The 25,905-nt window shown below is 46.9% G+C and overlaps 1 long non-coding RNA gene across 1 annotated transcript in view; it reads left to right on the forward strand.

Annotated features, from left to right (window-relative positions):
- The first annotated feature begins 13,266 nt into the window (after positions 1-13,266).
- The window catches only part of LOC140426216 (uncharacterized), a 108,882-nt gene continuing 96,243 nt past the window's right edge, over positions 13,267-25,905 (forward strand). Inside the window, exon 1 of the long non-coding RNA XR_011948153.1 lies at positions 13,267-13,451. This is a non-coding gene — a long non-coding RNA (uncharacterized lncRNA). The remainder of the gene's footprint in view (positions 13,452-25,905) is intronic.

Below are 25,905 nucleotides of genomic sequence, written 5' to 3' on the forward strand. Positions count from 1 at the left end.
CGATCAGCAGGACCACGACGCCAACCTCCAAAAATTCCTCCAGACTGCCAAAGCCTTGAACCTCACGTACAATGAAGACAAGTGCGTTTTTAGCACCGATCGGCTAGCCATTCTGGGCTACATAGTGCGCAATGGGATAATAGGCCCCGACCCCGAACGTATGCGCGCACTCATGGAATTTCCCCTCCCGCACTGCCCAAAAGCCCTGAAACGCTGCCTGGGGTTCTTTTCATACTACGCCCAGTGGGTCCCCCAGTACGCAGACAAGGCCCGCCCCCTAATACAGACCACGACTTTCCCGCTGTCGACAGAGGCTTGCCAGGCTTTCAGCCGCATCAAAGCGGACATCGCAAAGGCCACGATGCGCGCCAGCGACGAGTCCCTCCCCTTTCAGGTCGAGAGCAACGCCTCTGACGTAGCTCTCGCGGCTACCCTTAACCAAGCGGGCAGACCCGTGGCCTTCTTCTCCCGAACCCTCCACGCCTCAGAAATCCGCCACTCCTCAGTGGAAAAGGAAGCCCAAGCCATAGTGGATGCTGTGCGACATTGGAGGCATTACCTGGCCGGCAGGAGATTCACTCTCCTCACTGACCAACGGTCGGTTGCCTTCATGTTCGATAATGCACAGCGGGGCAAGATCAAGAACGACAAGATCTTGCGGTGGAGGATCGAACTCTCCACCTTCAACTATGAGATCTTGTACCGGCCCGGAAAGCTGAACGAGCCGTCTGATGCCCTATCCCGCGGGACATGTGCCAACGCACAAATTGACCGCCTCCAAGCCCTCCACGAGGACCTCTGCCACCCGGGGGTCACTCGGTTTTACCACTTCATCAAGTCCCGCAATCTCCCCTACTCCTTAGAGGAGGTCCGTACAGTCACAAGAGACTGCCACATCTGCGCAGAATGCAAACCGCATTTTTTCAGGCCAGATGGAGCGCACCTGATTAAGGCTTCCCGTCCCTTTGAACGCCTCAGTCTCGATTTCAAAGGGCCCCTCCCCTCCACCGACCGCAACGCGTATTTCCTTAATGTAGTGGACGAATACTCCCGCTTCCCTTTTGCCATTCCCTGCTCCAACATGACCGCGGCCACAGTCATTAAAGCCCTGAACAGCATATTCACACTGTTCGGTTACCCCGCATACGTCCACAGCGACAGGGGGTCCTCTTTCATGAGTGACGAGCTGCGCCAGTTCCTGCTCAGCAAGGGTATAGCTTCAAGCAGGACGACCAGCTACAACCCCCGGGGGAACGGGCAAGTAGAAAGGGAGAACGGCACGGTCTGGAAGGCCGTCCTACTGGCCCTACGGTCCAGGGACCTCCCAGTTTCACGGTGGCAGGAGGTCCTCCCGGACGCTCTCCATTCCATCCGGTCGTTATTATGTACGAGTACTAATCAAACGCCTCACGAGCGTCTCCTTGTCTTCCCTAGGAGGTCCTCCTCTGGAACGTCGCTGCCGACCTGGCTGGCGGCCCCAGGACCCATCCTGCTCCGAAAGCACGTGCGGGCACATAAGGCGGACCTGTTGGTCGAAAGGGTTCACCTCCTCCACGCAAACCCCCAGTACGCCTACGTGGAGTACCCCGACGGCCGACAGGACACGGTCTCCCTGCGGGATCTGGCGCCCGCCGGCACCACGCACACCCCCCCGGCACCATCAACCCAACCGCCCCCCTTCCTGCCACCGCCGCACCCCGCGACCGCCCCCTTCCCAGGAGGATCAGTCCCCCTCCCCTTTGCACCGACAGCTAAAACCGTGCGGTTCCCGGAGGCGACAACGCTGGTACAAGCACTACCACCACCGCCGGGGCCGAGGCGATCGACACGGACGACCAGACCGCCCGACCGACTCGTGGCGTCGATGTAAAACAAAGATGGACTGTCCAATGAACATTTTGTTTTCCTATATCCTCTGTAAATAGTTGTAACAGGACGATACTGTCCAATACGGTCCTACCATGTAACTGTTCTCTCCTCCCAGGACCAGTACTGTAAACCCTTACCACCATACGAAGCATCACCCCGCCGGGTTCATTTTTGACAAGGGGTGAATGTGGTAGTATGTATTGGGGGTCATGTGGGACTGGAAGCCCTAATGTCATTGGCTGACAGATCCCGGGTCCTGGTTGGCCGTTGACCTCATACTCCGCCCTGAAGGCGAAGTATAAGAAGCCGGTGCCTTCCCCCGCATGCCAGTTTACTATCGGGCTGCTGGGGAACAGACACGCTTAATAAAGCCTCATCGACTTCACTCTATTTGTCTCACGGAGTCTTTGTGCGCCACAATCCCGGTACCCACTCTCCCCCCAAATACATTGCCCCATTCTGTGAGTGCTCATCTCCAAGCTCCTCTCGGGGAACTGCTCGCCAGGTGTACGTCTTTTGAAGCTATTGTGATTTGTGTAGTTCTGTCATAACGCCGCGACGGTTGGATTATTTGACGGGGGTGGTGGGGTATGATTCCGGTGTATGATTCCGTTGTATGCGATGCAAATGTCTTCCAATGAGGTTCCTGATGTTGAACGATGGGAAATTTAGCCCGCCACTGATGGGGGGAGGGGGACAATCGCACCATGAATTTACACCGCCATAAAACGTGACTCTTCTTGCTGTATTTTCCACTCCTGTTGCCGAACCCGACACGAGTGGGAGCGTAAAACCTCAGTTTATCTTTTGATTGATTCCATCTGCTCAGCGGTTTCACCTTGCTGGATTTAAGCAGTGGTCGTTAATGCCAGATCTTCATATGTTTAGTGTGTCAATTATTTTGCTGGTTGAGATTTTAAAAAATTCATTTCAGGGATGTGGGCATGGTTGGTTAGGCCAGCATTGATTGCCCGTCCTTCGTTGCCTTTCAGAAGATGGTGACAAGTTGCCTTCTTGAACCGCTGCAGTCCTTCAGGTGTAGGTACACCCACTATGCAGTTAGGGAGGGAATTTTCAAGCTGCAATTGAATTGCCTCTCAAATTGCCAATTACAAAATTTAAATGAGGCCCAAAATGTATGAATTCAATGTCCATGCAATTTCCCAGAGTTTGTGTCAGAGCAGTATTGAATCATGTAAAATGGGCACCCGAGCAGTGAGGTGCTGTATCGGATGTGGAATTTCATGTCACGTTTTGTTGCTGTATTTGGAGACTGTGTTTCCATCTCTTTTTAATCATTTATTTTTTTCCTTGTCAGCACTTAGTAATGAGATGGCATGGCAAATTCCTTTTACAACACCCGTACAAAATGTTTTGCTGCATAGCGGAATCCACTTTGGTTTCCGTTTCTCAGAGGAGGAAGAGAAGGGGAAGCAGAGAGCGGACTTGCAGGGCAGGCCAGACTGGAGTGTAGCACCATCGATCACACACGAGGCGAGACGTAGAGAACTTCAATCGAGGCTTTATTGAGCAGACTTGTTCAGTCTCAGTTACAGAATGCAGCTGCGGGGAGTAAACCGGGTTCTTATACCCCGCCTATCTGGGTGGAGCCCAGTAGGCGGCAGATCCAATCGGGACCCAGCATCTGTCCTCCAATAGCTCCTCGACATTCATGGTGTGCCGTATTACCCCTAATACATACCACCACATTCTCCCCTTGTTAAAAAGAACCCGGCGGGGTGGTATGGTGGTAGGGGTTTACAGGGTCTGTGCCTTAACCATTGAACTATATACAACAATGCCGCTTTACTGGGCCACTGAATTATATACACCTTAAGTCGACTCGATGAGTAGAGATGGTGCTCTCCGATCGTCTCAGGCCGGGTGGTGGTGGTGCTGCTGGCTCGGGTCCGGTCGACTCTGGGAGCATCGCGCTGTCCCTCTCTGTTTCCTTACTCCTGGGCGGGGCTGGGAGGTGAACCGATTCCCCCGGGAAGGGGGTGGCTGTGGGCTGCACCGGCGGGAGTGAGGGGGTGGTGATTGGTGTTGGGGGGGTGTGGGGAACTCCGGCGGGTGCCAGGTCCCGCAGAGAGACCGTGTCCTGTCGGCTGTCTGGGAACGCCACGTAGGCGTACTGTGGGTTGGCGTGGAGTAGATGTACCTTTTCCACCAGTGGGTCTGATTTGTGCGCCCGCACATGTTTCCGGAGCAGGATGGGTCCCGGGGCTGCCAGCCAGGTCGGAAGTGACGTTCCAGAAGCGGACTTCCTAGGGAAGACAAGGAGGCGCTCGTGAGGTGTTTGGTGTGTGGTGGTGCACAGCAGGTACCAGATAGAATGAAGGGCATCCGGGAGGACTTCCTGCCAGCGGGAAATTGGGAGACTCCTAGACCGTAGGGCCAGTAGGACGGTCTTCCAGACCGTTCCGTTCTCCCTCTCTACCTGCCCGTTCCCCCGGGGGTTGTAGCTGGTCGTCCTGCTCGAGGCTATGCCCTTGCTGAGCAGGAATTGACGCAGCTCGTCACTCATGAAGGAGGACCCCCTATTGCTATGGATGTAGGCAGGGAAACCGAACAGGGTAAAGATGGTGCAGAGGGCTTTAATGACCGTGGCCGCGGTCATGTCGGGGCAGGGCATGGCGAAGGGGAAACGGGAGTATTCGTCAACGACGTTAAGAAAGTACGTGTTGCGATCGGTGGAGGGGAGGGGGCCTTTGAAATCCAGACTGAGGCGTTCAAAGGGACGGGAAGCCTTTATCAGGTGCGCTCTACCTGGCCTGAAAAAATGCGGTTTGCATTCTGCGCAGATTTGGCAGTTCCTGGTGACTGTTCGGACCTCGACGGAGTACGGGAGGTTGAGGGCCTTTATAAAGTGGTAGAAGCGAGTGACCCTCGGGTGGCAGAGGTCCTCGTGGAGGGCTTGGAGGCGGTCCACTTGTGCGTTGGCACATGTGCCGCGAGATAGGGCATCGGACGGCTCGTTCAGCTTTCCGCGACGGTACAAGATCTCATAGTTGTAGGTGGAGAGTTTGATCCTCCACCGCAGGATCTTGTCGTTCTTTATCTTGCCCCGCTGTGCATTATCGAACATGAAGGCTACCGACCGTTGGTCAGTGAGGAGAGTGAATCTCCTACCGCCCTGGTAATGCCTCCAATGTCTCACAGCTTCCACTATGGCTTGGGACTCCTTTTCTACTGAGAAGTGGCGAATTTCTGAAGCGTGGAGGGTCCGGGAGAAAAAGGCCATGGGTCTGCCCGTTTGGTTGAGAGTGGCCGCCAGAGCTATGTCGGATGCGTCGCTCTCGACTTGGAAGGGGAGGGACTCGTCGCTGGCGCGCATCGTGGCCTTTGTGATATCCGCTTTGATGCGGTTGAAGGCCTGGCGGGCCTCTGTCGACAGGGGAAAAGTAGTGGACTGGATTAGTGGGTGGGCCTTGTCTGCGTACTGGGGGACCCACTGGGCGTAATAAGAAAAGAAGCCCAGGCAACGTTTCAGGGCTTTGGCACAGTGGGGGAGAGGGAACTCCATGAGGGGACGCATGCATTCAGGGTCGCAGCCTATCACTCCATTACGCACTACGTAGCCCAAGATGGCTAGACGGTCGGTGCTGAACACGCATTTTTCCTCGTTGTAGGTGAGGCTGAGGGCGTTAGCGGTCTGGAGGAATTTGCGGAGGTTGGCGTCGTGGTCCTGCTGGTCGTGGCCGCAGATGGTGACGTTGTCGAGGTACGGGAACGTGGCCCGTAAACCGTGCTGGTCAACCATTCGGTCCATCTTCCGTTGGAAGACCGAGACTCCGTTCGTGACGCCGAATGGAACCCTTAAGAAGTGGTATAGCCGCCCGTCTGCTTCGAAGGCAGTGTACTTGCGGTCACCGGGGCGAATGGGGAGCTGGTGGTAGGCGGACCTAAGGTCCACGGTGGAGAAGACCTTGTACTGTGCAATCTGATGTGTGCATGTCGGATATGCGGGGAAGAGGGTACACATCTAGCTGCGTGTACCTGTTGATGGTCTGACTGTAGTCTACGACCATCCCCTGCTTCTCCCCTGTCTTCACTACTACCACCTGAGCTCTCCAGGGACTATTGCTGGCCTGGATTATGCCTTCCTTCAGCAGCCGCTGGACTTCGGACCTGATAAACGTCCGGTCCTGGGTGCTGTACCGTCTGCTGCTAGTGGCGACGGGTTTGCAATCCGGGGTGAGGTTCGCAAACAATTAGGGGGTTTGACCTTGAGTGTCGCGAGGCCGCAGATAGTCATTGTGGGTATAGGGCTGCCAAATTTAAATGTTAAGTTCTGGAGGTTGGATTGGAAGTCCAAACCCAGGAGAGTGGGTGCGCATAGATGAGGGAGGACATACAGCTGGTAATTTTTGAACTCTCTCCCCTGCACCGTTAGGTTTGCAATGCAGAACCCTTTGATTGCAACGGAGTGGGACCCCGCCGCCAGGACGATTTTTTGGGTGCTTGGCCGAATTACAAGGGAACAGCGTCTTACCGTGTCCGGATGAATAAAACTCTCCGTGCTCCCCGAGTCGATCAAACACGGCGTCTCGTGACCGATCACCAGCACCTTTGTCGTTGTCGTCTGGAGCGTCCGGGGCCGCGACTGGTCGAGGGTCACCGATGCCAAACGTGGTTGGTGCATCAGATTGTTGTCTTCAGGCAGTGTGGAGCCGTCCATGCTGGGGTCCTTGCCTGTCAGCCAAGATGGCGATGTCCATGGATCGCACGCGGTCGGGGGTGGACAAAATGGCCGCTCTCATGGGTCGCACGCGGCCGGGGGTGGACAAAATGGCAGCTCCCATGGATTGCACGCGGCCCGTGGGTAGGAAGATGGCGGCGCCCGTCCCCCCCTCGTGGTGTCCGGCGTCCAAAATGGCGGCGCCCGTTGGCCGCCCGTGGGTCGCTGGGGGGGTTGAGCCCGTGGTCCCGTTTGTTCCCCGGAGATAGCGGCGACCCCACGGGACTGGCACACCGCTGCGTAGTGCCTCTTATTGCCGCAGCTTTTACAGGTGGCCGAGCGGGCCGGGCAGCGCTGGCGGAGGTGTTTCGGCTGCCCGCAAAAGTAGCAGCGGGGCCCCCCCGGGTGGTCTGGGATTCTGGCCGCGTACGCTTGCGGAGGGGTGGGGGGTGCCGGGGGGTCGGTCGCGGCGGGGGTCCACGGAGCCCAAGGGGCTGTAGTGCGGTCGGGGGCATAGGCGCGGGCGTTTTGGGAGGCCACGTCGAGGGAGGCTGCAAGGGCCCGTGCCTCCGTGAGTCGGAGAGAGTCTTTCTCTAAAAGTCTTTGGCGAATTTGCGACGATGCCAAACCTGCTACGTAAGCGTCTCTGATCAGGAGGTCCGTATGTTCATTCGCCGTTACCGCTGGGCACTCGCAGTTTATTCCCAGGATCGTCAGCGCATTGAAGAATTCATCCAGCGATTCCCCGGGGATTTGTCGTCTCATCGCGAGCTGGTAGCATGCGTAGACCTGGTTGGCGGGCTTAATGTAGGTCTGTTTCAGCAAGTTGATCGCCGCTGGGAATTCTTCCGCATCCTCGATGAGAGCGTAGATTTCGGGACTCACTGTGGAATGCAGGACCTGCATCTTCTGGTCTTCCGTTGGTCTGCCGGGGGCCGTTCGGAGGTACCCCTCAAAGCACGCCAGCCAGTGTTTAAACGCCGATGTTGCGTTAGCTGCTTGGGGGCCAATTCGCAGGCACTCCGGGGCGATCCGGAGCTCCATATTCCTTTTTAAGTCTGCTCAATAAATTGTAGCACCATCGATCACACACGAGGCGAGACGTAGAGAACTTCAATCGAGGCTTTATTGAGCAGACTTGTTCAGACTTGTTCCCCAGCAGCTCAGTCACAGAATGCAGCTGCGGGGAGTAAACCGGGTTCTTATACCCCGCCTATCTGGGTGGAGCCCAGTAGACGGCAGATCCAATCGGGACCTAGCATCTGTCCTCCAACAGCTCCTCGGCATTCATGGTGCACCGTATTACCTCTAATAAATACATACCACATGGAGAAAAGCAACAATGGTTGGTAATACCCTCAAAGCAGCATTCACAGGCAGGGAACTATCTTCTTGGATTTGTCAGGAGAGATATGGTGACAGAAATATGTCCTCTGCTGTAAGGGGTACCATGGAGCAAGTATTGCCGGTGACATTATTGGCTAGTTGTTTAATCATCCAGATTCTCTTCCTCCCTCTTCCAGACATGTTACAATGTTCTCACATTGGGATAATGTTCATGAATGACAAACCCCTATTGCTATCAACTCACAGCATGGCTTGGAGTTGAAAATGATTGCTACGGCCCAAAGTATCGACCTAAATTGAATGAGCTGAACAATTTTTCTCATTCTTGGATTTTTACCTTTTACGTAACATATTGTGGCTCAATTAGATCTTATATTTACCTAACATGGAGACGAGATGGCATTCAGTAATAACTTAATACCGGCTATTCTAACTGAACCTCATTCGGAGCTTTCTGGAAGAAAATAAGAACATAAAATTGCATCGCGTTCTTATCTCTCTCTTTCACTCACACCTTCATTTTGCCATCTTAATGAGACCCTCTTCCCTCCACGAGTTGGGCATTGAGACTCGGACTATAGACAATGAAAGTTTTAAGTCACAAATTGCATGGTCAGATGAGAATCTCCTTCTGGTTATAAAGGCAATATTCAGGACCAGCTTAACTCTACTGGGAGTCTTGTGCTGCCAAGTAAATATTTTTCAGTACATTGACCTTTTAAATTAGGATGCTCAGGCCTCGTCTTTTCATTGATCTGATAAATGCTTTCACAGGACAAAATTTAAATTAATTTTCCTGTTAATCCATACATCTCTCAAATTGCTGGTACTAAATGTTTTGGGGTAGATTTTCAACTTGCTGCCTGCCAGGGCAAAAACAAAAAATGAGTGATTGCTATCATTGATCCTCAACAACATTGGTTTCCTCCGGATGCTCCGGTTTCCTCCCACAAGTCCCGAAAGACAACCTTGTTAGGTGAATTGGGACATTCTGAAATCTCTGTCTGTGTACCCGAACAGGCGCAGGTGTGTGGTGACTAGGGGCTTTCCACATTAACTTTATTGCAGTGTTAATATAAGCCTACTTGTGACACTAATAAAAATTATTATTATTATGTCTGAGTGGAAAATGTTGATATTTGTATGCCAGCTGTGGCTCAATACTAGTGCTCCTAGTCTATGAGTCTGAAAGTTGCTGGTTCACATTCCACTCCAGAGACGTGAGAATAGAATCTTAGCGGACACTTCAGACCAGTATTAAACAAAGAACAAAGAACAATACAGCACAGCAACAGACCCTTTGGCCCTCCAAGCCTGTACCGGTCATGATACCAACCTTGGCCAAAACCTTCAGCACTTCCTTGTGCCATATCCCTTTATACCCATCCTATCCATGTGTTTGTCAAGATGTCTTTTGAATGCAGTTGAATGCTTCCACAACCTCCCCTGGCAACGCGTTCGAGGCATTCAACACGCTCTGCGTAAAAAACCTGCCTCGCACATTTCCTTTAAATTTTGCCCCACGGACCTTAAACCTATGCCCCCTGGTGACTGACTCCTCCACCCTGAGAAAGAGTGCCTGTCCATCTATTCTATCCAATCCCCTCATAATTTTGTAGACCACTATCAGGTCACCCCTCAACCTCCTTCTTTCCAACAGTCCAAGTCTTTTCAGCCTCTCTACATAGCTAACAGCTTCCAGACCAGGCAACATCCTGATAAACCTCCTCTGCACCCTCTCTAAAGCCTCCACATCCTTCTGCTAGTGTGACAACCAGAATTGTGCGCAATATTCCAAGTGTGGCCTTACCAAGGTCTATACAACTTAAGCATGACTTGCCAGTTTTTTTTATTGAGGCAGTGTTTCATTGTTGGATGAGATAAACCAAGGCCTGAGATCTCTCCACTCTTCTCGCTCATCCTTTGAGGTGAAGATGACCATGTTCATCATCTGGGGTGAGGGTTGCGTTCCGGAGGTACGTAGATAACATAAGAGATCACATACCATGATTTTGAACAAGGACAGCAGTGTTCTCCTTAGTTGGCCTGGCTATTTCCACATTCCAGGCAAGCTCTGGACACCAAACACATGTTCCGATGCTACTTGTCAGTGAGGGTCTTTCCATACAGCAATCTATTCAATAGAATTTGAAAATGCTGCTCTTTGGAAAGTTAGAGACCTTCAATGCAGGCCTGGAAGACGCCGAGCCAATATGGTACTTCTTCCAGGCGAGTGGCATCAGTGATTGATTGATTGAGTAATATTTTATTGTCACATGTACTGAAGCACAGTGAAAAGTATTTTTGTGAGACCAAAGGAATGTACACAGTACATACATAGTAGACAAAAGAATAATCAACAGAGTACATCAACAAATAATGATTGGTTACAGCGCGGAACAAGGGCCAAAGAACCAATACATGAGCAAGAGCAGCATAGGGCATTGTGAATAGTGTTCTTACAGTGAACAGATCAGTCCGAGGGAGAGTCGTTGAGGAGTCTAGTAGCTATGGGGAGAAGTTGTTCCTATGTCTGGATGTGTGGGTGTTCAGACTTCTGTATCTTCTGCCTGATGGAAAGGTCAGGAAGAGGGCAAAGCCTGGGTGTGAGGGGTCTCTGATAATGCTGTCTGCCTTCCAGAGGCTGCGGAAGGTCTAGACAGAATCAATGGAAGGATGGCAAGCTTATATGATGCATTGTCACAGTGTAGAGAACCGATGGAAGATAATCATTCTGACTGCCTGCAGGGCCCCAACCTTTGGCATAATTAAAAACCTAATGTACCAGGAGGCCCTGGATTCAAAGTCTTTTGATGAACTGATGGAGTTGGTATTCAATCATTCTGATCCGATACCATCCATGATTATGCAATGGTACCAAATTAATATTGCGGTGCAGACTCCAGCGGAGTCAATAACAGGCTTTCTAACATGACTTCAAAGACTGGCTGAGCATTGTTAGTCAGTCCATCCCTCTCTGAGATGCTAAGGGTCCGTTTAGTGTGTGGGATTAATAATGAGGCAGGTCAGAGGAATCTGTTAGCAGAATCAAAACTGACTTGAAAAGAGCCATCGAGCTAATCCCGAGAGATCGCTGAGAAGGGGGTTCAAGAATTCCAGTGTTCTGTGGACAACAGCGCCAAAGTGTTGATCAGAGATGCGCACCCTCTCAGGGCAGTGCTCTCATGATCACCCCCGAAACAGCAACCAACTGCTCAATGCCACGTCCTAACTCAATGTTGTAGAGCGATTTCTCTGTTTTGTCCAGCTATAGAGCATCTGGTAACAACTATTTTGGCATCATGTGAGGCAGCCGTTTATTTCAAAGAATTAATGCTGTCAGCAAATTGCTGCAAAATGTTGAAACAACTTTATTGAATGCTTCACAATTGTCAGCCTCAGTTAGATGTTTTGTCCTGGAAGATCAAACTGACTATACCTCAGTGGAAGCAAAGGCAGGACCATTAATAAATAATACATGTCCCTTTGATGATGAGAAGCATACAAGACACTGGAAGTTATTTTTTGATAAAACAAGAGATAATCAAATCACTTTAAAAGGGGGAAAGAAGATCATCGTTGAGATTGTCACTGATATTTGTGACACAATAATTGTGCAGTTGCAGAATAGAAGTGAATCTCTGAAAGAAACTGTTGAATTATTTTCTGTGATTTTTGAGAAAGGTTTGAATGAGAATGTTGAGAGCTGCCACAGTAAAAGATTAATTGAATTCTACCAGGAGGACATAGGCACAAATATTTTTGAAGATGAAGTAAAACAATTAATTCATTCCATTGAATATGACGTGCTCTGTGCTTCTAGATTACCAGCTGATTTGTACTGACTTGTACATGATCGTTGCAGGCAACCTTTCCAAATGTGGAAACCATTCTGAAAATATTCTCACCAATACCTGTCAAATATACTTCCAGTGAATGTTTTTTCTCTGTGTTGAAAAGAGTGAAAAATTATCTGTGAAGTACAATGAGTCATGAACATTTGACAAGTTCAGCAATAGTGACAATTGAAAATGCATCCTTAAAGAGATTTTACCTACAATTGTATTATTAATGATTTTCGGAAGAGAAAATGCAGAAGAAAAGCTGTGTAAATTGCCATGGATTGTAAACAGCTGATGGGGCAAGAAAATTTTAAAAATCTGTCTCTACCATGTTCTCCAGTCTAAATTCTGTTCTTCAAAAGAGAACATATATGCTGGTCTGATACAATGGCTGGTGGTCACATGCAGACAATTATACCGGTGGGTAACAGCCATCTCCCATTGTGCTCAATACTGGCCTTCAGAAAGTCTCTTCTCTTCTGGACAAAGAATTGAATCCTGCCAGACAGTTGCCAGCAAAGCCGTTGATATTAGGACTGGATTGGACATCCAAATTTAGTGGAGTATTTGCTCCTACACTGGACCTTTTCTGGCACATCCTGGCCTGCACTGACCTGCGATGTGCTGCAGTCATATCTCCATCCTGTTGTTCATCAGCCAGTTCATGTCTGCTCGGCTTAAGACACACAGATCTCGGTATGATCATTTCTACCATCATGCTGCCAACAGAAAGGCTTGGATTTCAGTTAAGCAATTACAGACTTGTTCTCATAAGTTAAAGTGCACTAAAACAGTTAAACAGTGATTTTGGGTTTTTGTGGCTTGTATTATTTGAGCTGAGTGTGGGCGGGGTCAGGAGGGCTTGATATCCTTGAGGCTTCACGACATTGAGGGCTGGGATTGACATCATTTGGGGTAGGACTTTGTGTCATTTGGGGCAGCCGCCACATTACCAGAGGGCAAGGCCTGACATGGGGCCCCGCAAATAGGGAGATCACGGGAACCCCCAAAGTGTAAATCTACCTCTGCCCTGAAGTAATTTCTTCAGAGAAACTAAGGGAGAGACTTATTAGGTCACTGGAGGCAATTTGCAGATGATTGACAGAAGAAGAAAGTAATAAAGAGTTTAATGACAGAGGTGAGGCCCGAATACATTCTGAAGCGCCTCCAGGGCTCCTTCGGACGTGAAACAGGATGAGATTTGCCGGCTGTTCGTGCTGGCATGAACCTCCGGTGCCGCCACTGGTGCATCCCCGCCAAGGGTTTCCCGGTGGTGTGGGTTGGATTCAATGGGAAATGCCGTTGAAAGCTACGGGACCTGAAGACAGTGGGGGGCCCAACTATGGCCCACCTCCTGCCACCGAGTACCATGCCGCGAGGAGGCCAGAGTATCTCGTCCCCTGTAGTTTAATTATGTTTATTGTACATTATGATTTCCATACAATCTGTGTTCCAAACATTTCTTCCTGTATTTTGAGATTGCCTTTCCATCTTTTTTTAATAATTTGTTTTTTCCTTGTCAGCACTTAGTCACTAAGGAAACGTTTTGGCATGGCAAATTCTTTTACAACATCCGTATACTACTTGCCAAAATGTGGTGCTGCATAGTGGAATCCACTTTGGTTTCCGTTTCTCGGAGGAGGAGGAAGAGAAGGGGAAGCAGAGAGCGGACTTGCAGTGCAGACCAGACTAGAGAAAAGCAACAATGACTGGTAATACCTTCAAAGCAGCATTTACAGGCAGGGAACTATCTACTTGGTTTTGTTCAGAGAAATACGGTGATAGAAATGTGCCCTCTGCTGCAAGGGAAATCACAGAAGAGGCTTTGCCAGTGGTATTATTGGTTAGTTGTACCATCCAGATTATCCTCCACTTGCCCCTTCCAAACATGTTAAAACACTGTCACATTGGGATGTTCACAAATTGTTCTCAATTGAATTCCAATAACTGCTATGTGTAAGAGCGTGAATTTACATAAATGCAAATTCAAATGACATGGGTGTAGGTCCTAGTTTAATGCACACTTTCAACAATTCTTTCAAGCATGATCCCTAATTGTGTAATCAACTTTTGTTCGTTAAATTAAAATATCTGCAACATCAATATGAATAGTTTGGAAAGAATATGTGAAAAAAAATATGAAAATTGCTTATTGTCAGAAGTAGGCTTCAAATGAAGTTACTGTGAAAAGCCCCTGGTCGCCACATTCCGGAGCCTGTTCGGGGAGGCTGGTACGGAAATGGTTTGTAGGTGGTTCATTGCCTAATTTAGTGCTAATGATAAGAGTGTTTCAAAAATAGAGTTGAGTGAGAGTGTGGGAATTCTGGAGACCAAGGGGATAGTAATGAAGTAGTTCATGGTATTAGCTTTTACTCAATGACAGCACTCTCATCTTTGAGTGAGAAAGGTCACATGGCGAAGATTTGAACCTAAAATCTCAGCTGAAGCCTTAGTGCAGCACTAAGGGAGTGTCCCACTGTTGGACGTGCTCTTTTTCAGCTCAGACATTCAATCGAGGCCACATTTTCCATCATAGGTGGATATAAAAGGTCCCATAGTATCATTTCAAAGAACGGCATACGCTGGTGTTTGAGCCAATTTATTCTTCAACCGACAGCCTGATATGTTTTAACTCATTGTTGGTTGTGGAATATTGCAGTGCGAAAATTGGATACCACTGTTCCGATATGATAACAATCACTACATTTGAAAAGTATTTAATTGGAAGTAAAACTTCTTGGGATATTTTGAAAGGTGCTGTATAAAATGCACCTTTCCTCCTCCATTTACAGTTCTCACAGTTGAACACTTTGATCTCACACATGTGAAGATATCATTTCAATTTCCACCTTTGGGACCACATGTTAGGTATAAAGAGTAATTCTATTTCAATACAGGATAGCTTGAGTGCTGGCTTATACCATGGTTGTCCTGCCAACATTCTGTTTTTGAAGTGAGTGACTCACTTTCCTTTCCTATGAAGTGCAAAAAAATATATATTTATTTGGTGGGGTATTTTGCCTACTGAGTAATCTTGAAACATCTTAACCTTTTTTTCCAGCGCAACTTTTAATATGTATGGACAAGCAAATACAATCGTCATTCAAATTACTTTACACCTCCACTAATAGTTTCTAAGCCACACTCCTCCCAAATATGCTGAACAAGCAGTTTCATCCCTCGCTTGTCATGGCAAAAGTGCCCCCAGGCACAAGCAATAATCCGCAGTCACGCTACCAGAACATCTCACAAGTTTTGCTTTCCTCTTCCTTAGATATTAAAATTATAAAACAAAATATATATTTCTCTTCCTGATTTTAAATACCGCTATTAAAATCCTTCTCCCCAACAAGGAGTACAACCCCAGTTTTTTCAGTCTATTCACTTAGCTTTGGGGAGCTGGTGGTGCACCGCAGTGTATTCTAGTAGGCACAAACTAATGCTCTGGGGACAAGGGTTCAAAACCAAACATGGCAATTGCTTGAATTTAAATTTAATTAAAATAAATCTGGATGTTAAAACTACTCTCAGTAATGGCGACCATGAAACTTTCATTGATTGTTGTAAAAACCCTTCTGGTTCACTAATGTCCTTCAGAGAAATAAGTCTGTCATGCTTACCTGGTCTGGCCTGGCTTCTGTGACTCTAGACTGCAGTGTGGTTGTCGCTTAGCTGCCCTCTGAAATGGTCCAGCAAGCTACCCTGTTCAAGGGCAATTAGTGATGGGCAAAAAATGCTGGCCTTGTCAGAGACACCCACATCCCATGAAAGAATAAAAAATACTGTAATCCCTCAACCATGGAACCACTCCAGTAAACCTGTTCTGTATCTTTTCTAAAGCCTTCAAGTCCTTCCTAAAGTGTGATGCTCAGAACTGAACACAAGACTTCCGCGGTGGCTGAACCTATGTTTTATATAATGTTGCGAGCCACTTTGATGTTAAATGCGAGGGTATCCCAAAACCCAGAAGGGCTGCTTGGAACCCCAGTTGTAGTGGTGCATGTACTTTTTTCTGGTATGATGTGAAGAATAGTGCACAACCCAGTGAGGAACAGTCTAGTTGTTGTGCGAACAATTAATAAAGAATGTTTGTTCACTCAAAAGACAATACACACATGACAAGAAGGATTATAATACGCTATGACACTGATAGTGTACTGATGACTGTACACACAGAACTTTACATGAAACTATCCCTTGATCCGCAACTGCGTATGTTCAGCTGAACTCTGAGATCCCCTTTTCCCAAACAACATCTGATTTTAAGCAATGTTATGAGCTAAATCCAGCAAGTAATTGCTCAACCAGGCTAAGTTGGCCACATTGGGAAATTGTTTTCAGGTTAAGCAAATGTGGAAAATAGTTGCTTCCTTTGGGAGACTATGGGCTGGATTTTGCTCGGCGACGGGGCGGAGAATCCCTTTTGCCGCACGAAATCGGGACTGGCGCCGGTTTCACAATTCCCCGGCCCTTGAAAATTGGCGTACTCGGGGAATACGCCGCCCCGAGTATCGACCGCATCAGGCCATTGCCTGAGGCCCGCCCCGCGATGCACCGTCCCCGAGCAGCCGAACTCCTGACGCCATGGTTCTAACATGGTCCCACCGTCCGTGAAACTCGAGTGGCGGCTGCATACTCAGTCGGGGGCCGCCACAGTCAGGGGAGGGCTGATCGGCGGGCAGGGGGGGGCTTCATTCGGGGCTGAGGGCAATATGTGGGGCGGTCCGGGGCACGCGAGCGACCGATGCGGGGCACTATTCTGGTGGTCGGAGGCCGCTGCCGTGCGCATACGCAGCCTCGGACCCGGTAGTGTGGGGGGCCGTATCGGCAGCTAGAGCTGCGAGCTCTATGCCAGCTGCCTGCTAGCCCCTGGCAAAGTGGTGAATCTGTGGCCTTTTGACACCAGTTTTCCTGGCGTAAAAGACTACAGTTTTCCTGATGGTGTGGGGACATAGTGCCAAAAACAAAGAATCCAGTCCTTTATCTGTAACAATTCTGATGTTAGCTGTCTCTCTCTCTCTCTCTTTTCTTTGGCTTCTATAGTAATACAATTTCTTTCCCTTGGATGTTATTCACCCTGTGGAGTTGGCTTTTGTCAGGTATGTACAATCATAGAATCCCTGTGAACATAGAATCATAGAACAGTGCAGGAGGAGGCCATTTGGTCCATTGAGTCTCCCCCGACTCTCTGAAAGAGCACCCCACCGAGGCCCACTCTCCCTCCCCATCCCTGCAACCCCACCAAACCTGCACATCTTTGGACACTGGGGAAATTTAGCACGGACAATCCACCTAACCTGCATATCTGTGAGAGCGACTGTGGGAGGAAACTGGAGCACCCGAAGGAAAATCCACACAATCACGGGGAGAACGTGCAAACTCCACACAGTCACCCAAGACCGGAATTGAACCCGGCTCCCTGCTGCTGTGAGGCAGCAGTGATAACCACTGTGTAACTATGTTCTCCGCTTTGAAGTTACCTCCTCGATAGCCTCATTACTTTCTCTAATGGCATCTGTAAAATACTTGTTTCCCACTGGTAGGCAAATTCACATCTCATCAGACGTCAGCCTCTAATCAACTCACTGTTTGACTTTGTATTTCAATCCTAATTTTCTCCAATTCTCTTTTTTAAATAGATTTAGAGTACCTAATTCTTTTTTTTTTTAATTAAGGGACAATTTAGCGTGGCCAATCCACCTAGCCTGCACATCTTTGGGTTGTGGGGGTGAGACCCACTCAGACACGAGGAGAATGTGCAAACTCCACACAGGCAGTAACCCGGGATGGGGATCGAACCCGGATCCTCAGCACCTTAAAGCAGCAGTGCGAAACACTGTGCCCCCATGCCGCCCGATTTTCTCCAATTCTAACAATAAATTTAGCGCTACTTCCCGGCTTTTGAATTTCATTTACCATTCCATCAGCCTGTCAATGCCGACTTGCAGTCCATTGCCATCTTCCTCACTGGTTACTACATTTCCAAGTTTTGGGTTATGTATGATTTAAAAGGACCACTGAAACTTTGCGCTTGGGGGGCTCTCACCTCTTATGGGCCATGCATCAGCCTGCCTACTGGAAAATTGAAAACCGTGCAGGGAAATGGCCTCAGTAATTTAATTTACTGGCTGCCCACTGCATATGGTGGAGTACCTGTTCTGTCCCTCAACCTGAATTTCTTTCAACATGGCACTGAATCAAAACCATGCCAATGGCTGGAAATCCCTGATTCAATTGACTCCAGTCCTACCACCGCCAGGGCCCAACATCCGGCCTCTTAACTATCTAACTCTAATGTGTGTGTAGCTTTGAGGATTAATTGGCCTCTGAATAAACCTGGCAACTATCTTTCAAGAAGCATGGCAGTGAATCAAAGCAATTATTCATATGGAGGGAGGAAGAGCATATATTGAAATATTCCTTTAGTCAGACTGAACTAATCTTGTGTGTCTGAACATCTATTATAACGAGAGCCTTCATCAATTTTCCTGACAGGAGCGTCGGAAAGGGAAAATTGTCAGACAAATTAAGAAAAGTAATAGTCTCTTAGTTAATTCTGCAAAAATCTTTGGCCATGCACTCACTTTGTTGCTTATAGAACATATTTGTGCATATATGACTATGGTAATGTATTAGCTAATATACTGGACAGATATACCAGACGGTGTGGGTTCAAATCCCACTCTGGTTACTTCAGAACTAGCACCAGAAAAGAAACAACAGATATTTTCTGATATTTTCTGAGCAACCTAATTGCATGAAATATACCTACTACAATAACCTCCTCTGGCCGATATGCAACTTTGGACCACACCATATGGCTTACTATGCTGTCTCAAATAGTGAAGCCAGACATAATTAAAAATAACGTGGCCACCTTCTTGGGACAATCATCCCCTTTTTGAGAACAAATTAAAAAGAAGATCAGGAAATAGGAGCAGGATGTGTCGGAGCGGCTGCAGGGCATTCTGGCGGGGGGGGGGGGGGGGGGGAACAACCAGCTGTCGTGGTGCACATAGGCACCAACGATATAGGTAAAAAATGGGACAAGGTCTTACAAGCTGAATTCAGGGAGTTAGGAGTTAAACTAAAAAATAGGACCTCAAAGGTAGTAATCTCAGGATTGCTACCAGTGCCATGAGCTAGTCAGAGCAAGAATGTCAGGATAGATGGGATGAATGCGTGGCTCGAGAGATGGTGCAAGAGGGAGGGATTCAGATTCCTGTGGCATTGGAACCGGTTCTGGGGGAGGTGGGACCAGTACAAACCAGACGGTCTGCACCTGGGCAGGACTGGAATCAATGTCCTAGGCGGGGGTGTTTGCTAGAGCTGTTGGGGAGGGTTCAAACTAATGTGGCAGGGGGATGGTAACCGATGCAGGAAGTTGGAAGGTAGTAAAACAGGGACAGAAACAAAAGGCAGTAAGGGGAAAGTGTAAGGCAGAGAAGCCATAGTCAAAAATCAAAAAGGGCGCCAGTACAAGGTACAGTGACTGAGGGCAGCTCAGTGAATAGGCCCAGTAATACTAAATTGAATAAAATGGGAAGTAAAAACATTAATGGTAAACGATATGGCAGGTTGTTACATGAAGATAGGGGTTTAACGACAAGGAAAATTAGGAGAAATGTTAAGAGGAAATATAACTTAGGAGAGGTTACTGATTGAGGTGTTAAGATTCAAAACAGAGTTAAAAAAGCCAACATAAGTGTACTTTACCTGAATGCTCGTAGTATTCGGAATAAGGTAAATGAGTTGATGGCGCAAATCATCGTGACTGACTATGATTTAGTGGCTATTACTGAAACATGGTTAAAGGATGGTCACGACTGGGAGTTAAATATCCGAGGGTATCAAACTATTCGGAAGGACAGAGTGGATGGTAAGAGAGGTGGTGTAGCTCTGTTATTTAAGGATGACATCCGGGCAATAGTAAGGGATGACATCGGTGCTATGGAGGATAAGGTTGAATCCATTTGGGTGAAAATCAGGAATAGTAAGGTGAAAAAGTCACTGATAGGAAAGTCCATAGGCTACCAAATAGTAACATTATGGTGGGGCAGGCAATAAACAAAGAAATAACGGACGCATGTAGAAATGGTACAGCAGTTATCATGGGGGATTTTAATCTACATGTTGATTGGTTTAACCAGGTCGGTCAAGGCAGCCTTGAGGAGGAGTTTATAGAATGTATCCGCGATAGTTTCCTAGAACAGTATGTAATGGAACCTATGAGGGAACAAGCGGTCCTACATCTGGTCCTGTGTAATGAGACAGGATTGATTCATGATCTCATAGTTAGGGATCCTCTCGGAAGGAGCGATCACAATACGGTGAAATTTAAAACGGTGAAATGATGGAGGGCGAGAAGGTAAAATCAAACACTAGTGTTTTGTGCTTAAACAAAGGAGATTACAATGGGATGAGAGAAGAACTAGCTAAGGTAGACTGGGAGCAAAGACTTTATGGTGAAACAGTTGAGGAACAGTGGAGAACCTTCCAAGCAATTTTTCACCGTGCTCAGCAATGGTTTATACCAACAAAAAGGAAGTACGGTAGAAAGAGGGAAAATCGACCATGGATATCTCAGGAAATAAGGGAGAGTATCAAATTGAAAGAAAAAGCATACAAAGTGGCAAAGATTAGTGGGAGACTAGAGGACTGGGAAATCTTTAGGGGGCAACAGAAAGCTACTAAAAAGCTATAAGGACAGTAAGGTAGATTATGAGAATAAACTTGCTCAGAATATAAAAACAGATAGTAAAAGTTTCTACAAATATATAAAACAAAAAAGAGTGGCCAAGGTAAATATTGGTCCTTTAGAGGATGAGAAGATAGATTTAATAATGGGAGATGAGGAAATGGCTGAGGAAATTAACAGGTTTTTTGGGTCGGTCTTTACAGTGGAAGACACAAATAACATGCCAGTGCCTGATAGAAATGAGGCTATGACAGGTGAGGACCTTGAGAGGATTGTTATCACTAAGGAGGTAGTTATGGGCAAGCTAATGGGGCTAAAGGTAAACAAGTCTCCTGGTCCTGATGGAATGCATCCCAGAGTGCTAAAAGAGATAGCTAGGGAAATTGCAAATGCACTAATGATAATTTACCAAAATTCACTAGACTCTGGGGTGGTCCCGGCGGATTGGAAATGAGCAAACGTGACACCACTGTTTAAAGAAGGAAGTAGGCAGAAAGTGGGTAATTATAGGCCAGTGAGCTTAACTTCGGTAGTAGGGAAGATGCCGGAATCTATCATCAAGGAAGAAATAGCGAGGCATCTGGATGGAAATTGTCCCATTGGGCAGGCGCAGAATGGGTTCATAAAGGGCAGGTCGTGCCTAACTAATTTAGTGGAATTTTTTGAGGACATTACCAGTGCGGTAGATAACGGGAAGCCAATGGATGTGGTATATCTGGATTTCCAGAAAGCCTTTGACAAGGTGCCACACAAAAGGTTGCTGCATAAGATAAAGATGCATGGCATTAAGGGTAAAGTAGTAGCATGGATAGAGGATTGGTTAATTAATAGAAAGCAAAGAGTGGGGATTAATGGGTGTTTCTCTGGTTGGCAATCAGTAGCTAGTGGTGTCCCTCAGGGATCAGTGTTGGGCCCACAATTGTTCACAATTTACATAGATGATTTGGAGTTGGGGACCAAGGGCAATGTGTCCAAGTTTGCAGACGACACTAAGATGAGTGGTAAAGCAAAAAGTGCAGAGGATACTGGAAGTCTGCAGAGGGATTTGGATAGGCTAAGTGAATGGGCTAGGGTCTGGCAGATGGAATACAATGTTGACAAATGTGAGGTTATCCATTTTGGTAGGAATAACAGCACGAGGGATTATTTAATTGATAAAATATTAAAACATACTGCTGCGCAGAGAGACCTGGGTGTGCTAGTGCATGATTGGATTGGATTGGATTGGATTTGTTTATTGTCACGTGTACCGAGGTACAGTGAAAAGTATTTTGGAGAGGGTGAAATTCGCCTTGAGAGGGTCGGCACAAGGGTTCTTTAGGCGATGGCAACCGTTCTTAGACTTCCTGGCAGAACGATAGACATTGGTCAATGGCAGCAGCAGCTCGGGGGGTAGGGGGGTGGGGGGGGGTTACTTTATTTTTGTTTATGTTATTGACACTGGAAGGGTCTGAAGGGGTGTATACACCTGTTGTCTTAAGTCGGGGTGTTAATGTTAAATTATTTTTTGGCACGGGGGGAGGGATTTGGGGGGTTGCTTTTTTAGATTGTGTTTTGTACTTAACCCTGTTGGGTTCTTTTTTCTTTCTCATTTTGTTATTGATATTTTATGAAAACCTTTAATAAAAATTATGTTTTTTTAAAAAGGAGGTAGGCAGAAAGCGGGTAATTATAGGCCAGTGAGCTTAACTTCGGTAGTAGGGAAGATGCTGGAATCTATCATCAAGGAAGAAATAGCGAGGCATCTGGATGGAAATTGTCCCATTGGGCAGACACAGCATGGGTTCTTAAAGGGCAGGTCGTGCCTAACTAATTTAGTGGAATTTTTTGAGGACATTAGCAGTGCGGTAGATAACGGGGAGACAATGGATGTGGTATATCTGGATTTCCAGAAAGCCTTTGACAAGGTGCCACACAAAAGGTTGCTGCATAAGATAAAGGTGCATGGCATTAAGGGGAAAGTAGTAGCATGGATAGAGGATTGGTTAATTAATAGAAAGCAAAGAGTGGGGATTAATGGGTGTTTCTCTGGTTGGCAATCAGTAGCTAGTGGTGTCCCTCAGGGATCAGTGTTGGGACCACAATTGTTCACAATTTACATAGATGATTTGGAGTTGGGGACCAAGGACAATGTGTCCAAGTTTGCAGATGACACTAAGATGAGTGGTAAAGCAAAAAGTGCAGAGGATACTGGAAGTCTGCAGAGGGATTTGGATAGGTTAAGGGAATGGGCTAGGGTCTGACAGATGGAATACAATGTTGGAAAATGTGAGGTTATCCATTTTGGTAGGAATAACAGCAAAAGGGATTATTATTTAAATGATAAAATATTAAAACATGCTGCTGTGCAGAGAGACCTGGGTGTGCTTGTGCATGAGTCACAAAAAGTTGGTTTACAGCTGCAACAGGTGATTAAGAAGGCAAATGGAATGTTGTACTTCATTGCTAGAGGGATGGAGTTTAAGACTAGGAAGGTTATGCTGCAATTGTATAAGGTGTTAGTGAGGCCACACCTGGAGTATTGTGTTCAGTTTTGGTCTCCTTACTTGAGAAAGGACGTACTGGCACTGGAGGGTGTGCAGAGGAGATTCACTAGGTTAATCCCAGAGCTGAAGGGATTGGATTACGAGGAGAGGTTGAGTAAACTGGGACTGTACTCGTTGGAATTTAGAAGGATGAGGGGGGATCTTATAGAAACATATAAAATTATGAAGGGAATAGATAGGATAGATCCGGGCAGGTTGTTTCCACTGACGGGTGAAAGCAGAACTAGGGAGCATAGCCTCAAAATAAGGGGAAGTAGATTTAGGACTGAGTTTAGGAGGAACTTCTTCACACAAAGGGTTGTGAATGTATGGAATTCCTTGCCCAGTGAAGCAGTTGAGGCTCCTTCATTCAATGTTTTCAAGATAAAGATAGATAGTTTTTTGAAGAATAAAGGGATTAAGGATTATGGTGTTCGGGCCGGAAAGTGGAGCTGAGTCCACAAAAGATCAGCCATGATCTCATTGAATGGCAGAGCAGGCTCGAGGGGCCAGAGGGCCTACTCCTGCTCCTAGGTCTTATGTTCTTATGTTCTTACTTGCTGTGGTAACGAATTCCACAGGCTCACCACTCTCTAGGTGAAGAAATTTAATCTCATCTCTGTCCTAAATGGTCTACCTGGTATCCCCAGACTGTGACCCCTTGTTCTGGACACACCCACCATCGGGAACATCTTTCTTGCATCTACCCTGTCTAGTCCTGTTAGAATTTTAAAGGTTTCTATGAGATCCCACTTCATTCTTCTGGACTCCAGCGAATATAATCCTAACCGATTCAATCTCTCCTCAGACGTCCATTCTGCCATCCCAGGAATCAGTCTGGCAAACCTTCCCTCTAGAGCAAGAACATCCTTCCTCAGATAAGGAGACCAAAACTGCACACTATGTTTTCTCTTGCCAGTCAAATATATCAAACTGACCAACCTGTTCCGAGAAAAAAAAACGGTTATGATTATTCCTTTCATGACCCCTAAATAGATTTTGTTTTTCAGTTTTTATTTTAGTACTTTGCTTTTCTTTTGAAAGCATCCTCAGGAACTTCAATTGAAATTCAAAGGTTTTCCTCACCTAAATTCCTCAGCCCTAGTTATGAGGTGGTTGATCTTTGCTGGAAGTGCACCTGTATGAATGAGGTAAGCCCAGGATTGAGTTTGGCTGTGATGTTGCCTCTTCACCACCCCTGTCCTTGCCCAACTGCCTCCCCCACGTAACACAGCCCATGGCCTCTATGTGCTCAACTGTCTGTCCACAATTGGTTGAGGAAACTGCATGAGGAATTTTAAAACTGGTCCTTTTGTTAAATTCAGTGGGACCTGTGGTAGGCCATTGCTTCTGATTTCCAATCTGCAAGCTGCCCTGGCTTTCTTCCTGGAGATTTGCTTAATTTGAGGATCAAATTTGAGGGTTGGTGCAAACTGGATGGGCCGAATGGCCTCCTTCTGCACTCTAGGGATTCTATGATCGAACCTGAAGATGGCTCTAAAGAGTTGCTCTGCGCTCTGTTTTCTTAGGAGTCAGCAGTGGGTTGAAATGGGAACTGTTACATGTGCACTTTTAATGGAAGGAAGTCTTAAGACTCAACAACAGATGAATGATAAGTGAGCTGTAATAATTAAAGAAAGAATTTTCACTTTTTAACACCCGATTGTATCTTCCAGCATCGCAAAGCACGTCACAGGCAATTAATTACACTTAATTGTATTCATTTTAGTTATGTAGGTGGACACCATAACAACTAAACCAGCTTTGTTGCCAAAGAAACTTGCTGGAAATGATTAGCTTGATGGTGTCATTTAAAAAGGAGTAAACTTATTAACGCATTCATTACCTATAACACCTTAAAACTTGAGACATGAATCCCTTACTGCTTCAGTGCGACATTTCCATTTATAAACCCCTTGCCCTTCTGATCAAGATTTTGTGTCAAATAATACTTCTGTGATGTGACTGATGCCTATTCGGAGCTTGTTTCTGAATTTTCAAATTAATTCAATTTGGGGGAAAATTTGCAGGGCTATGGAGAAAGAAAAGGGGAATAGAGCCAGTGAGGTAGCTTTCAAAGAACCAGAAAGGGGCACAGTGGGTCTATTAACCTCTTCTCGGCCACATCAATTCATTGTTTGTTGAGGCACAGTCAACAGAGAGAATGCCTTCTTAGTTTTGGCTGGGTTATAAAGTAGCAAAGATAAATATTCAAATTCACTATGTTGCCTCATCCCCAAATTTAATAAGAAATTTAAGAAATATCCAATGGTTGTTGATGGGGAGATTGTTTATTTTTAAAGAACGCTTTTGAAATAGAACTGAACGATAAATGTCAGATTGTCAACTGCTTGATCCGTGGATTAGTGAAAGGCGTTGTGTGTCAGTGTATTCCAGGCTTCCAACAAATGATCCCCCGTCAATTGCATTTCAACTACAGCCCCGCAGATGTTTTGGCTTGATCGGTAAACTGTAGAACTGACAGTGCTCCACCTTTTACAAAAGAGGGAAACCATCAGATTAGCTGTAATTTAAGACCGCTGTGAATATTTTTCTACTTCTTGGGTGTGTGCATGTGGTGAAACAGAACTGTGTAGGAGGAAGGCACCAGTAAAAGTTTGAGAGCATTTTCAGTGTAATTTCTTTTTTGGTGGGAGGCATATGGTTGCATTAACCAGAAGGTCTCTCCCACTTTGCGCATTCTTGTAATTTTTACAACTGCACATTGCATGTTGCTCACATTGTCAAGAAAATAACATTTTCACAGAAGGCAGTCATTAGCAATGCTGACAATGTGAAGGCAAACTGCACATTCAACAAATAGCAAATTGTATTCAGACAAGTTCCAATAAATAACCCATATGTATTCACCATTAATGAATTTCAACAGGTATTGTGAACAAGATTCCCGCTCTTCGAGATTGCTGTTGACAACAATTGCTT

The sequence above is a fragment of the Scyliorhinus torazame genome, chromosome 7 (genome assembly GCF_047496885.1).
Source record: "Scyliorhinus torazame isolate Kashiwa2021f chromosome 7, sScyTor2.1, whole genome shotgun sequence".
Taxonomy (NCBI): Eukaryota; Metazoa; Chordata; class Chondrichthyes; order Carcharhiniformes; family Scyliorhinidae; genus Scyliorhinus; species Scyliorhinus torazame.